General features: G+C 46.4%; 1 long non-coding RNA gene across 1 annotated transcript; it reads left to right on the top strand.

The window, feature by feature from the left end:
* The first annotated feature begins 3,835 nt into the window (after positions 1-3,835).
* LOC130070191 (uncharacterized) lies at positions 3,836-4,116 on the top strand. The gene is made up of 2 exons (XR_008803852.1): positions 3,836-4,005; positions 4,057-4,116. It is a non-coding gene; the product is annotated as an uncharacterized LOC130070191 (long non-coding RNA).
* Positions 4,117-15,467: the final 11,351 nt, after the last annotated feature.

Here is a 15,467-nt window from a genome sequence, read left to right as displayed (position 1 = left end):
TACACATATACTGTCCTTGGTGTGAAAACTTGAACTGAAATAACATTATAATGAATGTACTGTGTAGTAAATTCTTTATGCTTTAGTTATTTGTTGTGTTTTAGTGTGTATGGAAAGAATGGATTCACAATGCAACTTCTGACTATAGCATTTAACTTAGTTTAAATTATATCCTGACCATTTGTGTCATTTTGCGCATATGCTTATTGTATTATGTTTTTGTTGTGTGTATATCTGTTTAATCTCACATGTATAAGATGTGTTTGAGTCAATTATCTTAATCAATTATCTTTGTCAATTAACAAAGCACCTTAGTTGTAGCCCAAGTGAATCAATCCCTAACATTATTGACTGTGATTGAATGATTATTTCTTCTTCTTCTTCAACATGGTTAATGTCTTAACACTGCTAGCAATGCTGATTTTTGTAGCAGTTCTTTCTTGCAAAAAGCATAGAATTAGATTAGACATACAGGTCCTTTAGATTACACATACAAGTCAAATATACACAAACTAAATCTAAACTGTGAGTTTTCGAGTAAAGTGTAGAGACTCATCGGTCATTGGTCTAATTCTGGGACTTTCACACAGCTGCAGCACCTGACGTCATGGTCGTCCTCTCAGTCAGGCCAAGAGTGGCTTCCAGTTTCCGTTAAACGGTTCAATGAGTACCTCTAGAGAGAGAGAGAGAGAGAGAGCTTTGGACACACATGCTGAATAAATGAACTCTCAGGCTTTTCTGTCGCATATTCGACCTTCGGACACTCCACATGGGCTCTGAGATGTGTGGTTTATGAGTCACAGGAAGCATTTTGCATTTGATGGGCTGAGAATGATGACAAGAGATAATAACAACTCCTCCCCAGTCCTAGTTTTAGCACATAGGCCACCTCAGTTTCTATAGGTGCCTATTGACAGCTGGACTTGAACCCTTAGGAAGCAAAAGTTTTGTTCTTTGTGACTAAAAGTGGACATGCTTTTGTATGGTGTTATACGTGTTGTTATGAGTGTTGTTATAACAGTGCTATAACAGTGTTACCATCTAATTATTTAATAGATTCTATTATTCAAAACAACCTTCAAGTTAGGAATATTTGAAGCAGTTTATCATATGAGCCAACAATAATCACTGTTCTGTAATGAATCAACCTCATGATTTATTATATTTTAGCTATAATAAGTCTGTGGAACTGTTGGGGGAAACAATCCTATCAGACTGAACTAATGAGTGATTCCACAGACATCCTTATGATCTTTTCACTGAATTGCTTGTGTTCACTGCAGTCTTCTAATAGCTTCTTTTATTGAATCAGTCCATTGGCCAAGAAAATTACAGTTGTGGATGCTGTCTTTTTCTTCTTTGTTATCTCTTAAAAATGTATTTTCATTCACTAGCAAGAACATAGAGATGATAGGCACTTGTTCACAGATGCTGACTTGAGTATGGATCATATTTAAGTGTCTGATGGGACAAAGTCGAATTTCCAATAGCAGATTGTTCAAAATGGCCTGTGAGAGAATTTTTATTCTTCATGAGACTAAAAAAGGCTACAATTCCTTGAAGTCTTTGTGTTCATGTTTGCTGAGGTTTCTCACGTTCGGGCTTCTATGGCTGAAGTGGAAATACTGGCACCTTAGTAAATGACTGGCACATACTTCTAATAGGTAAAAAGATGATTAGAAGAGAACAAAAAAGAAAGAATAAATCATTAATCAGTTTTGTATTTTAAATATTACTTTCACAAAAACAACAGGATAAAGGTTTTATAAGTCATAATTTTTGTTTTATAGGTTTAACAAAGCTAAAAGTAGTGAAGTGCCACCAGTTGGAAATCGCTGTAGGTCCTTTGGCTCAACTGTGAACAAAAGCCTCATAGTGTCAGAAACCACTGCCATTGCCCTTTTCTTTTAATGACAATGGATTGTAAATCTGTGTGGTTGTGAAAATCTGTGGTTCAACAAAGGGAAGACAGGAAACATTCTTATTATTTAGTTTTGTCCTGGTGATCAAAGCATCTGAAAAACCATTTGGTAAGAACAAATGAAACCGGTCAGATGCAACTCTCCCATGTCTTCAACACAACCACACTGTTTGTATGGGAATCACCATATTACCACACATTGTAATCAATGTAACCTAAACAATATGATCTAAACATCTTATATTTAATTTATGTGATCTCAAATAGTAAACCATAAATATGAATAAATGAATGAACAGTAATAGTTGTCATATGCAGTGGTGGACGGTAGCGAAGTACTGTACTGTGTTACTGTACTTATTTTGGGAAACATTTACTTTTTCTTCACTACATTCCAAAGAATAATTTTATTTTACTCCACTACATCAATATTTTGAACTGAAGAAATCTTTACCCACTCCTGTCCGATTCGTGAACAAAATGCACTGAACGATTCATTCGTAAATTGGACCGATCGATTGCATTTGTTCTCGAGACGACAACTCACTGATTCAAATGACTCAGAGTGAGTTTCCAGTTAACAATTCGCTGAATTCACAAGTTTAACTCTAAATGAGCCAAGAATGGGAGATCCTCGGAGCTTGAGTGAAAAATAAGTTAATAATGCAGAATTTATTATTGTACATGAAAATCATATTTACAGTTAGGTCATGACTGTCAGTTGTTTGTGAACAAAATCTACTGTAAAAGGGTGAGCTGTTTAAGCCCATTGTATGAAATGCTTGTGTATTACCGTCTGAACAGGGAACGTTTTAGGTAAAAACAAAAAGTAATGCAAATTAATGCCCATCTTCCCTGCTGCTTTAGCATTTTCAAATGATGTAAAACTAGTATGTTTGCATAGTGTTCTTCTTAAAATGTTGACACATTTTGCCCTATTTGACTTTTTCTTTTATATTGTATTTTTATATTTGTCAACAACACATTCTACACATTTGGTTTTTCCTCATTTTTATATACTATATGTACCAAACTAACCTAGTTAGCTCCTGAGTTATGTGTTGTTGATGAAATATAGGCTAAATTATAATACTACCCGATAAAAGGGATTGACATAGATGTATAAATACATTCTACAGTTATATTTTGTAGATTTATATGACAACACAGGCCGGAAATAATATTAACCTCTGTGTAAGTAGGTCGTCATACTATTTAGTTAGGCTATCTATGCTCGTTATTTGGAGCTTGCTAGTTAGCTACGGTTAACGTTACTGTACTAGCATCTTGCGTTCGATCTTGACAACAAAGGGTAAATTATCGCTAATGTTGTTATCTCACTAAGAAACTTTCGATTTAAACAGAAATGGCTTTAACAGTCAAGAAGTGGATAAAATCACTAACGTTACTTACTGCTTGCAGTAGGGGTTGTAATGGAAGTATAACTGTGACCGGGTGAAATGGAAGAAATACACACCGGAAGCAAACTATGCTTTTTTTGAAATTGGGGTTTTATTCTGAGGAAAAGTCTAATTGAGGAAAAAAGTTTAAATTGTTTGAACAGATTTCACAACAAAAATAATTGGATTTCACTAGTTAAAGGGGTGGTATAATGCCCTTTTCACAAGATGTAAAATAAATCTCTGATGTAAACCCCACAGATATTTTTATATAGCATGTTAAAGTTGTCACTTTTTGAGGGTTAGCAAAAACGCACTGTTTTGTGTCTGGCCCTTTAAATGCAAATGAGCTGCAGCTCCCGACACAGTGGGCGGAGCTTCAAGAGTGTGTGTGTTAGCAGCTCCGATTACCTCACACAGCTGGCCTGGATGCCAGCCCGAACCCCGCCAACAACATTTTTTGGTCGGGAAGTTCGGTCTGGACTCGCTCCATTGAGTTATGATCAATGAATTATGATCAGTCAAAAAATGTTCGGGCCAATCAAATTGCCAGGGCGGGCTTTATACGATCATGGACTGATGATCTGCAGGGACGTAATCATCACGTTATCAAAGAGCGCTTAACTGGTTTCCCTCAGAGATGACTGCAGCTGGAGAACTGAGATGTATAGATTCCGCTGTCGCGTCTGTTGTAAAAGAAATCGACAGCGCATTCATTTTAATAGACGAACAGAGAACTGCAATCAAGGCATTTGTCGATCGGAAAGATATTTTTGCCGTCCTTCCTACGGGATTCGGCAAAAGTTTATTTTATCAGCTGGCTCCGATGGTCACTAAGAAGATGGGACGCAATGAAGACCCTGTGGTCGTTGTGGTTTCTCCTTTGGTCGCACTCATAGAGGACCAAGTAAAAGAAGCAACACTCGTTATTTTACTTCTTCCAGCGTGCGTGCATTTGAGTTCTGTAGTTGACAACTGTGCTATGCAAAGTAGTTGACTTACTGCGTTGCTCTCATTGGTTGTAGGTCTATCCAATTGAGTGCAGAGTTTTTTTTCCTGGTTCGGTTAAGACACGCCTCATAATCAAAGCCCTATGGAGCAGTATCAGACTCAGATTCTGACTAGAATATGAGTATGACGAAGTCAGGCTATCACACAGCGGCAATCAAACGCTGAGCGAAGCCTGCTTGATATTGTCCCAGGTTAGAAAAACTGTCAGTGGTGAAATGGGCAGAGCAAACTAACAACATTGAATTAAAATGGTGCGGTCGCCTGTTGTATATAAACATCAACCATGCCTGTTGACAGTTCTGTTCTGTGGGAAGGGTATTTTTGTAAACTCGGAAGCGAAGACCAGGAGACTTTGTTGTATTTTTGCTATTGTCCTAGCTTGCTTCTTCACAATACCTGCAGAACTTCTGATGATTCGGCTGTGCAGGTCCACGTTAATACTGCCTGGCCTAGAACATGGGCTGGTATTTACACTGTAGTGTGTCGTCATTGGGCGATCATGTGATTGCTGTGATGGCATTCACCTGTGGAAGGACACAAAGGGGACTTTAAAAGAGAGGTGTGGGGCAAGCGAGAGACTCTCTGGGGTGGTGACCTGTGGAGAGCGTCTTGGCTGTCTCTCGGGGACAATAGGTCCTCCGGAGATGAAGATAGTTAGGTAGTTAGATGCCTTGGGGGCGAGAGAGGATAGATAGAGGGGGGAAAATTATTAGAGTGTCACCAATTACCTCGGAAGATGACTTGACTGTCACCCACATTCCACTGAGACTCAGAAAAGTAACCTGCTATGACGCGAACATCAAACGGACTCGAAGGAACTTGAGCTGTAAACACCGCCCGGCGTGCAGTTTGGTGGCGGCTGTGAATACGGAGGCTGCCTGCACTAACTACCCTTTATGGATGGGTCTTCTTCACCCTGAGGGAGGGAAGTGCTTTTAATTTATTCCTGTATGAATGAACTGTTGTGAGTGTGTAACGAATAGCGGGCCAGGGAGGGAGGTCGGGGAATTGAGACCGGAGAGTTCCGCCCTATACTTGTGTTCACCGTGTGTCTATGGATTGTAGTGTCCCGTTGGGTTTAAAGCACTGTGTGACGTGTTAAGCGTGAAACTTACTGTGTGTAGATGACTTGTGCCTTGCGGGTCTTTTTGTGTTTCTGTTCTCTCATTCGTCTCTCTACTGGTATCCGTGATCAAGAGTTTTATCTATTCGAAATAAAGTGTAAACCCTTTCTGATTCAACTGACTGGCTGTTGAGAGATTTTGACCACCGTAGGGCTGTTCATAAGGTTTATTACAACACTTTAGATGCCGTAAATATGTTAATAATGTGTGTTTCCGTGTCTATACAAATGTGACTAAATGTTTTTGTGCTAGATCCACAATATATGTACGATTAATGAGACCATTGGAAAAGAGTGGGACATCCGCAATAAATTACTTAAATTATAAATAATTCACTGACTTGCTGTGATGTGAAAGGCCACAGTGCTAACTGGACTATTAGCCAGAAATTCGGGAGCTTTAAAGCCCTAAAATTTCTTATAAAAGCATTATGAACTGTTACTTATATATATGTAATGGCAGATCCAGTGAGTGATGCAAACTGATATTGAATTATGCCTGACAGAACAATGAGGCTTTGACAAAGACTTTTCTTCGAAAGTCGGCTCTCATGTAGTTTTAAAGTGCTTGCCCATCTGTAACTTTCTTATGACATCTGTTTTCTTTTTGTTTCTTCCTCAAGCGGTTGAGAAGTGACCTCTCCTGCGGTGCTTGGCTGTCATCTTCTCCTTTCCTGGAGACGGGATGAATGAGCACTCGCTCTCTCTCTCTCTCTCTCTCTCTCTCTCTCTCTCTCTCTCTCTCTCTCTCTCTCTCTCTCTCTCTCTCTCTCTCTCTCTCTCTCTCTCTCTCTCTCTCTCTCTCTCTCTATTTTCTGTTCCATCAGGGAGAGATGATCAGAGACAGGAGTGATGAAATCCAAGAATTTTGAAAGGAAACAGGCAGTGGGAATGTTGCATTCTATGACCAAGCATTGGTGATTTTGACATGTTAGCAATAGTATCGCACCCCCTCAATCACATTAATCTTTATAATAACACTTAGAATTCACCTAACCAACTGTAGTCACTTGATTCATGCTTCATGATGCATCTGATTGCTAAACAGAAGGAGACAACCACACGTCTCTCACGCCTGTAACTCAACTAATTTGAGTTTGGACAGGCTAATGAGTTTTGTTAAAACACTGGTAAGAGGGTTGAACCGGAGGTTAAACTCTATACAGACTTAATTTCTGAATAACTGCAACATCAGACATGCTTTATTTCCGAGACAAGGTTTTGGGTGGTCTCAGACTAAACGGCGAGAAAGCAGAAAGATTGCAGAGTCAACTGCCATCTTTTATCACTCTATTTTAACTCTCTGACTGTATGAATTCAAAACCTCTGAAGAACTAAAATCTAAGGAAGGTTGGAATGCTGGCTTGACAAAGCTGTTTAAATTTGTTTCAAGGTTATTTTTAAATCTGAAAGTTATGTAGGCCTTATACAGTTTGAATACTTCAGGGAGGTTTTTGAAGGGAGGTTCGATGTTTTGAAGGTCATACAAGCTTTTTGTTGCTTGGAAACACTTATATATGCCTTGCTATGTCATTGCTAAGTTGTTAGGCAGTTGGTATTAGTGAGACAGTCATGAAATTGGGAATAGGGATTTTTATGCTGATGATGACTGGACGGAATCAGTGTGGACCTCATTAAAACTCATTAAATACAGCCACACCAGCCAGGACTTCATCTAGACACATACTGGATAAGAACATCCTGATCAAACCTGCCAGATCCTACAAAAAATACAAGTTGAAGATGCACTGAATCCGGTAAAATGCATGTAATGTTTGCATATAGTCTAATAAAGGAAAATAAACTAGGCGCTACTTAAGGAAATTTCTATTAGTATAATGTGATTTTTACTTAGCCAGTTACTCAGTTATTTGACTGATTGTAAAGGTCCTGTAGATTAAATTACATTGTATCACTCGAACCTTCACTAGAAACCAAATTGAATGCCAGTCACAGAGCCGGGCACAATTAACAAAGCTTATTAGTTATTTATTTAAAATGTTATCATCCAGCGTGATGGCAAATAGGCTTTCCAACTAATATAAATCAATATTTACATAGTGTAATAATAGTAAATTTATCTCTCACACACATGTGTCCCGCAAAATCACATCTACTGTCCTTCAACAGTATAAAAACTGAGTGTAACCAACAGATGGTAACCCTAGTTGGTGTGGTGTTGCAAGGTGACGGCTTATGTGCTAATATACACTTAACAGATACTTTATTAGGTACCCCTGTTCAACTAGACTGGTAATACCAGACTCTGCTACTTCACTTTGCTTCGTAGACAGAGTCTGGAATGGCATAATAGAGAAGTGTTTTCTCTCTCGCTAGGGGGCGCTTGTCTGAAGTTTAAAATCATTGGTTACCCGTAAGCCAATCAGATAAGTTTATATATGACGTTATGTGCCAACACAGCTGCATCGAACCACAGACATCATGCATCGAACTCAAATCTATGATCGAACTTCCACTGTAAACCTGCTGTAAACACTTGATGATGCGAGCGAAATACCGGAGTGAACATGGCTGTAAACGACTTTTGCAGATTATGCGAAGTTAATCTACGCATCCACGGTACAATCAGGGCCTCTAAACTGACATTTGACAGTAGAGAGAAACAAAAAAAATATTTGTAGCCAACTGTCAAAGTTAGGATTAGTTCTGTTAAACACAGCTCTTTGTTCATCTCGAGTCTGTCGGAAATGCTGCAACTTAATTGCAAGATTACAGCATGTCATGGCAATATTTAAGACCTGGAAAAGAAAGGAGACACTGGCCTGTCAAAAGGCTCCCCAGTTTCTCGCTGACGATCGGTAATAGTTGATAAATTAAACTTTTCCCAAAGGGAGTAGGGCCACAACATCACCTCCATTCTTCTTGTTCGGGCTTCAGTTTGCTAATGCCGGTAATATTCTCCACAACTGAGCGAATTGCATCCGCGGTCGTTTTCGATTTCCCTGACCTAATCTTAAACTCGGCGCTAAGTGACCACGTCACGGCTTTCAGCCCGCCCTCTGTTCGTTGATTGGCCCGGCTGTTTTCAGGCCGGAGGAAAACGGATAGATAGGCCGCTGTCTCAGACTGAGTACAGAAGCGAAATGAAATTGAGCGGAAGTACGAAGTCTGACGTAGTCAGGCTACTGTTCAACTGCTTGTTAATGCAAATATCTACTTGACACATTTAGGCATGTAGACATGGTCAAGACGATCTGCTGAAGTTCAAACTGAGCATCAGAATGGGGGAAAAGGTGATTTAAGTGACTTTAAACGTGGAATGGTTGTTGAAACTGCTGATTTACTGGGATTTTCATGCACAACCATCAGGGTATACAGAGAATAGTCAAAAAAGAGAAAATATCCAGTGAGCTGCAGTTCTGTGGCCAAAAATGCCTTGTTGATGCCAGAGGTCAGAGGAGAATGACCAGACTGGTTCGAGCTGATAGAAAGGCAACAGTAACTCAAATAGCGTTACAACCGAGGTCTGCAGAAGAGCATCTCTAAACACACAGCACGTCAAACCTTGAAGCAGATGGACTACAGCAGAAGAAAACCACATCAGTGCCACTCCAGGAAACCGAGGCTACCATTCAAACACTTTGTGCCCTTTAGTACAAATTGGAAGCATTTTATCAGTAAAGGATTTGGAGACAGTGATTCATGCTTTTGTTTCCTCTATGTTGGATTACTGCAACTCACTGTATCTTGGTGTGGCTTAGTTCTCTTTATCCCACCTTCAAATGGAACAAAGCGTCTCGGTTACTAATGTAACCCTCGTTCCCTGAAGGAGGGAACGGGAGACGTGACGTCGACAACTTCGACAAAGCCCTATCAACTTCGAGTGTCTACAGAACGAGCCAATGAACGTTGAACGTCACGCGCCCCGCCCCGCGAGTATAAACAGGAAGCGGGCGCACGCACTCATTGTTTTTCGCTGAGGAGCCGAGATTGTGGCGGCCGTACAGCGATGGTCAGCAACCGTGGCGGCGGGACGTCACGTCTCCCGTTCCCTCCTTCAGGGAACAAGGGTTACATTAGTTACCGAGATGTTGCCTTTCAGTCGCTCATGTTCGACGTGACGTCAACGTGACGACGTAATTGGGATCCCATGGAAAAGGCCATCGGTTGCTGCCACATCCAGCGCCCTACGCAAGACTCTCAGACCCCCAACTGGCTGGGGCGGAAGGCCTGCGTAGAGGGAGTTCGGACTGCTGCTCCGTTATAACCCACACAGTGGAACTCTTGGATAACACTAGGAAAGCGTGCCTTTCCAGGGGAAGGGGACGCTGCGGAAGCCACATCCTGCCCGAAGGGAGGTAACATGTGGAGAATACACAAATGGACTGGCCGGTAGGGGCAGTGCAACATATGGAATGTCACTGGGGTGGCTCCAGCCTAAGAAGGGGGAGGCTACACCAGACAGTGACGGCAGAGTGGACTCTGCCAAGGGAAAGACTCACCGCAGGGAGCTGGTCGTGGAAGAATACTCATATGGGATCGCTGCAGGGATCACCACATATGGAACCCAGCCTAGCACAAGTTACACAAGCATACGAGCACTAGGCCTGGCGTCGGATGCTCCGCAACGTCCGACTGCCGAAGGGGTGCGGAGGAACTCACAGGGTTCGCCTGAGTGGGGAACTCGACTGGAGGTAAAAGCACACGTATCCGCTCCGTGGAGGGGAGTGGCGGAGCAAGCCAACACTAGAGCGGGAACTTCGGTGTTACCGGCTGGTTGAAGCGAGCATACAGGAAGAAACCGGCTCAACACGTAGGCTATAAAACCTAGCGAACGTGTTAGGTGTCGCCCAGCCCGCAGCTCTACAGATATCTGTCAGCGAGGCGCCGTGTGCCAGCGCCCAAGAAAAAGCGACACTCCTAGTGGAGCGGGCTCTCAACCCAGGCGGGCAAGGCACGCCTTGGGCTTCGTAAGCCAAGGGTATGGAATCCACTATTCAGTGGGCCATCTGCTTGGAGACAGCCTTTCCCTTCTGCTGGCCTCCGTAACAGACGAAGAGCTGATCTGAGGTCCTGAGGCTTTGCGTTCTGTCCACATACAGGCGCAGAGCGCGGACAGGACAGAGAAAAGCCAGGGCTGGGTCTGCCTCCTCCGAAGGCAGCGCTTGCAGGTTCACCACCTGGTCCCGGACGGGAGTGGTAGGAACCTTGGGCACGTATCCGGGCCGGGGTCTCAGGATCACGTGAGAGTTTGCCGGGCCAAATTCTAGGCACGATTCGTCGACCGAAAATGCATGCAGATCCCCTACCCTCTTGATGGAGGCCAATGCAACCAGGAGAACTGTTTTATAGGACAGAATTTTTAACTCAGCTGACTGCAAAGGCTCAAAGGGTGGTCTCTGAAGAGCCGAGAGGACCAGAGACAAATCCCAAGAGGGTATAGAGAGCGGGCGAGGAAGATTTAGTCTCCTCGGCCCCCTCAGGAATCTGACGATCAGGTCGTGCTTTCCCATCGACTTACCTTCAACTGCATCGTGATGTGCGGCAATAGCGGCCACATACACTTTAAGGGTGGAGGGAGACAGCCTTCGCTCCAACCCATCTTGCAGGAAGTTCGGGGGTTCTCCTCGTGAGAAGAACACCAATCAACGAATAGGTTCCACTTCAATGCATAGAGGCGCCTCGTAGAGGGGGCTCTAGCGGAAGTGATGGTGTCAACTACCGCTGGGGGTAGGTCACCTAGAACCTCCGTGTCCCGTCCAGGGACCAGACATGGAGTTTCCAGAGGTCTGGACGCGGGTGCCATAGGGTGCCCCGTCTCTGAGAGAGCAGGTCCTCTCTCAGAGGAATGGGCCAAGGAGGGGCTGTCGCGAGGAGCACTAGTTCAGGGAACCAGGTCCAATACGGCGCAACTAACAAGACCTGCTCCTCGTCCTCCCTGACCTTGCACAAGATCTGTGCAAGAAGGCTCACTGGGGGAAACGCATATTTGCGTAGGCCCGGGGGCCAGCTATGTGCCAGGGCATCCGTGCCGAGGGTCCCCTTGGGGGGAACAACTGGCAGTGAGACGTGTCCGGGGCGGCAAACAGATCTATCGGTGTGGTCCCAAAGCGCCTGAAAATCAGCTGGACCACCTGGGGATGGAGTCGCCATTCTCCCGGTAGCACCTGCTGCCGTGAGAGCTCGTCGGCTCCACGGTTGAGCAGACCAGGAATATAAATGGCACGAAGCGACCTCAGATGCTTCTGACTCCAGAGGAGGAGATGGCAGGCGAGTTGTGACATGCGGCGGGAGTGTGGACCACCCAGACGGTTGATGTACGCAACGGTCGCAGTGCTGTCCGTACGGACCAGTACATGCTTGCCTTGTAGCGGCGTTTTGAAGCGGCCCAACGCAAGATGTACTGCTAACAACTCGAGGCAGTTGATGTGCCAATGCAGTTGAGGCCCCGTCCACAGACCTGAAGCTGCATGCCCGTTGTACGTGGCCCCCCAGCCGGTGGCAGAGGCATCCGTGGTGACCACAGAGTGCCTGGACTCTTGTTTTAGGGGAACACCTGCCCGCAGGAACGAAGGGTCCGACCACAGGCTGAGAGTTTGGCGACAGTGCGGGGTTATTTGGACCCGGCACGAGCCGCTCTGCCACGCCCATCTCGGGACTCGATCGTGGAACCAGTGTTGGAGCGACCTCATATGAAGCAATCCGAGCGGCGTTACCGCGGCTGCAGATGCCATATGCCCCAGGAGCCTCTGAAACAGTTTCAGTGGTGCCGCTGTTCTGCGTCTGAGCGTGCTCACGCAGTTCAACACTGACTGGATGCGGGCCTTGGTGAGGTGCGCTGTCATGTTGATCGAGTCCAACTCCATACTGAGAAAAGAGATCCTCTGCCCGGGGGTGAGTTTGCTCTTTTCCCTGTTGACCCGAAGCCCTAGGTGGCTGAGGTGACTGAGCACCATGTCCCTGTGTTCGCACAACTGCTCTCTCGACTGGGCGAGAATAAACCAGTCGTCGAGGTAGTTGAGAATGCGAACACCACGCACATGGGAGCAATGGCCGCCTCCGCGACTTTCGTGAAGACACGGGGCGACAGGGCCAGCCCGAAGGGTAAGACTTTGTACTGATATGCCCGTCCCTCGAACGTAAAGAGAAGAAACGGTCTGTGTCGAGGGAGAAAGTACGCATCCTTCAGGTCGATCGCTGCAAACCAATCTTGGGGACGGATGCATTTGAAAATGCGTTTCTGCGTAAGCATCTTGAACGGCAGCCTGTGAAGGGACCGGTTCAGGACACGCAAGTCCAAGATTGGCCGTAACCCACCGCCTTTCTTGGGTACAATGAAGTACGGGCTGTAGAAGCTGGTCTTCATATCGGCTGGAGGGACCGGCTCGATCTCGTCCTTCGCCAGTAGGACTGCGATCTCTGCCCTGAGCACAGGGGCATTGTCCGCCAGAACACGGGTGAACAGAATGCCCTTGAACACAGGGGGATGCCGGGCGAACTGAATCGCATAGCCAAGTCTGACAGTACGGATGAGCCAGCGAGACGGGCTGGGAAGCGCTAGCCAGGCTCCCAGACACCGTGCAAGCGGGACCAACGGCACCACAGACGTACCTGGGGTGGGGCAGCACGGCGGAATGCAGGGACCCGACTCGGACGGCATAGCGGCCCGGAGTGGGGTCTGAGTGTGTGGTGCAACACGTACCTGCTTCCGTCGAAGGGCAGATTGAGTGTGCGGAGGCGTCAGTGTGTCCGGAACACAGCCACTGCTGCTCACTGGAGATGAAAGAGGGGCTTGAGGGTGACAAGGCATGGCGTCGTCGACCGCCAAGAGCGCCCTCTTGGGACCCAGAGGTTTCAGAAATTGCTCTTTTGTTGAAAATGTGGGTACCACTGGCCCGTGGGTCAGTGGCGGAACAGAAAGAAAAGGCAACAAAAGATTCTCCGCCCGGCCCTCCACCGGGGGAAGGAGCGGTACCTTCACCACCTCCTGAAGAGCAACTTGGTCCACCTCTGGGTTGCCCGTCTCAGGGTCGTTTGCACCTGCGCTTGCCTCCTGGTTTGGCAGCGGCCTGGACGGGCGTGGTCGACTTCCTGCGGCCTGCTCCACGCTGAGGCCTGGATGGTGGCTGCTGCTGCTGAGGCTTAGCGGGAGCAGAGGATGCCGCAGGAGGTCGACCTCGGCGACGAGCGGACGGGTGGGAGCAGCAGCGGCCCGCTGAGGCAGGATGTGTCGGGTGGCCTCCGTCTGCTTCTGGGCGGCCGAGAACTGTTGGGCGAAGCTCTCGACCGCGTCACCGAATAACCCAACCTGGGAGAGAGTGGCATCCAGGAACCGATATTTATCTGTGTCCCTCATGTCCGCCAGGTTGAGCCAAAGGTTGCGCTCCTGGACCACCAAGGTGGACATCGCCTGACCGACTGAACGTGCGGTTTCTCTCGTCGCTCAGAGAGCGAGGTCAGTTACCACACGGAGCTCCCGGAGGAGCTCTGGGTCAGAACCACACTCGTTCATGTCCATGAGCGCCTGGGCCTGGTGGACCTGCAGAAGCGCCATGGCATGGAGGGTGGAAGCAGCCTGTCCACAGGCTCTGTAAGCCTTCGCCGTGAGACCGGTCGAAAACTTACATGCCTTGGACGGGAGGCGTGGATTGCCCCGCCAGGAGGAAGCAGACGCCGGACACAGTTGCATCGCGACGGCACGCTCCACCGGCGGGACATCCACATTCCCCTTAGCTGCTCCGCCGTCGAGGGTGGTGAGGAGGGAGGAGCCACTAGGACGGCTTCTGGCACTATACAGCGCTGTCCACGTCCTAGTAAGCTCCTCATGCACTTCCGGAAAGAATGGTACCGGGGCGGCGCGCTGAGAACCAGCACGGCCTGCCCCGAGAAACCAATCGTCCAACCGAGAAGGTTCGGGACGTTGTGGAGGGTTCCACACAAGCCCGACCTTCTCGGCGGCCCGGGAAAGCATAGCCGCCCATTCTGGATCAGACTCGGGCAACGCTACACTCCCCGAAGGGTATAACGCAGCTGAATCTTCATCTCCCGAGTACTGAAGCTCCCCCTCCGATGCTGCGATAGACATCTGGTCATCAGGTGCTGCTCCAAAGGACACGGCTGGTCGTCCATGAGAAGGACCAGCGCGTTCCTTTGGAGGCTCCAACGGCGGCAGCGCTTGTGAGCCGTGAGGGACCCACGGAGATTGCCTCGGCGGGGAAGCCCTCATGGTAATCCTCAGATCACCCTGACCATGCACAGAAGTAGGTCTATTCTGAAGTCCAGAATAGACACTAGATCGGGGCATAGGCGAGGGGACTGCACCTCCCTTTAGGTAAGCAAGTCTCGATCTCAGCGCTGTCACAGTCATATTCCCGCAATTGGAACATGAACTATTCACAAAAGCTGCCTCAGCTTGCTAAATGCCCAAACATGAGAAGCAACTATTGTGGCCGTCTGCTGGCGCCAGGGAACGACCGCATCCAGAAACGCACAAGCGGAATGCCATCCTGAAAAGCACGCAGGGTCACACTCGTGTTGCTCTTTTAGTTGAAAACAAACAATATAAAAAAGAAAAAAATACTCTCTCAGTGCTGAAGCACCCAGGGATAGCCGCGGTGTAATCGGGGTGCACACTCACGAGAGGAACGCCCACCAAGACCGACACATACAGACACACACACACATACAAGCAATGCTGTGAAAACAGCAGTTGCAGTGGCGGTTCTACATTGAATTACACCCTGGGCGAGCCCCCATTTGCTTTTGTAGGCCTATGTCACTCTTAAATGTCAGAGAAAAGGACAGAATCAGAGATTATTTCTTAATAGAAAATTGTACTTCGCATATTATAGGCTACTGTAAAAAAAAACATAATTATAGTTGATTTTAGTTGATCATTATGAAAATTATTTTCCTTTCATGAATATAGTGACCAAAATGATCACGGTTAAACACAGAATCTTGTTCAAAAAGTAGGCCTAATACACAATGAAATCAATTCACCAAGTTAATAACATTAAAGATGATGGCCAAATTTTAAAGGAGTGTCTTT

The sequence above is a fragment of the Rhinichthys klamathensis genome, unplaced genomic scaffold (genome assembly GCF_029890125.1).
Source record: "Rhinichthys klamathensis goyatoka isolate OS25496 unplaced genomic scaffold, OSU_Roscu_1.1 h1tg000395l_1, whole genome shotgun sequence".
In the NCBI taxonomy this organism is placed as follows: Eukaryota; Metazoa; Chordata; class Actinopteri; order Cypriniformes; family Leuciscidae; genus Rhinichthys; species Rhinichthys klamathensis.
The sequence above is the reverse complement of the archived record's forward strand: the minus strand, read 5'-3'. Positions and strand labels throughout refer to the sequence as shown.